Here is a 584-nt window from a genome sequence, read left to right on the forward strand (position 1 = left end):
ATATATATATATATATATACATATATATATATGTATGTATATATATGTATCTATTCACCTCCGACAATAGAGAGCAGTCACCTTATTTCAGGCCATATCACCTACCTCTGATGAGCGTACGGTTACATAATTAGATTGTTACCTAACACTCTGTTGAATGCCTAGCGCGAAACTGCTTGGTAAGATCAGGGATGCACTTCCACGCTTGATGGTTAAAAGATGTTGCCGAAGGGATATGATACGACATTCAATGCAACTTTGGATCGATATTAAGTCTCTGTCGCCTTGTTTTCGCTTTAGGTAGAGGCGGTTTACGTACTGTCGATGTGAAAATTATGTGCGCTTGTTAGAATCTTCTGGATTTTCACATCAATGGCTCAGACCTCATCAAGCGTCCAATCAAGCAACCCAAGCGTTGGTAAGAGTACTGGCACTGCAAACACATTGGAGGCCATAGTTTTATTTAATGTAGAAAGTTCCGAGGTCCATATTTTCTTTATTCGTCTGTATTATTCTTTAGTGACGTATGTATGTATGTATTTGTGATGTAAATATATGTACATATATATATATATATATATATA

At 36.3% G+C, this 584-nt stretch overlaps 1 protein-coding gene across 8 annotated transcripts in view; it reads right to left on the reverse strand.

The window, feature by feature from the left end:
• Window positions 1–584, reverse strand: part of LOC106871290 (myogenesis-regulating glycosidase) — a 44,609-nt gene that overhangs the window by 28,606 nt on the left and 15,419 nt on the right. For 3 of the 8 annotated variants that reach the window (XM_014917668.2, XM_014917665.2, XM_014917663.2), the window contains exon 2: window positions 106–433. The exons of 3 other annotated variants lie outside the window; for them this stretch is intronic. The gene's annotated coding sequence lies outside the window, so the exon portion shown is untranslated. The remainder of the gene's footprint in view (window positions 1–105; window positions 434–584) is intronic. 2 more of the 8 variants (XM_014917669.2, XM_014917666.2) reach the window with 1 other exon arrangement.

This window comes from Octopus bimaculoides, chromosome 20 (assembly GCF_001194135.2).
Source record: "Octopus bimaculoides isolate UCB-OBI-ISO-001 chromosome 20, ASM119413v2, whole genome shotgun sequence".
Taxonomy (NCBI): Eukaryota; Metazoa; Mollusca; class Cephalopoda; order Octopoda; family Octopodidae; genus Octopus; species Octopus bimaculoides.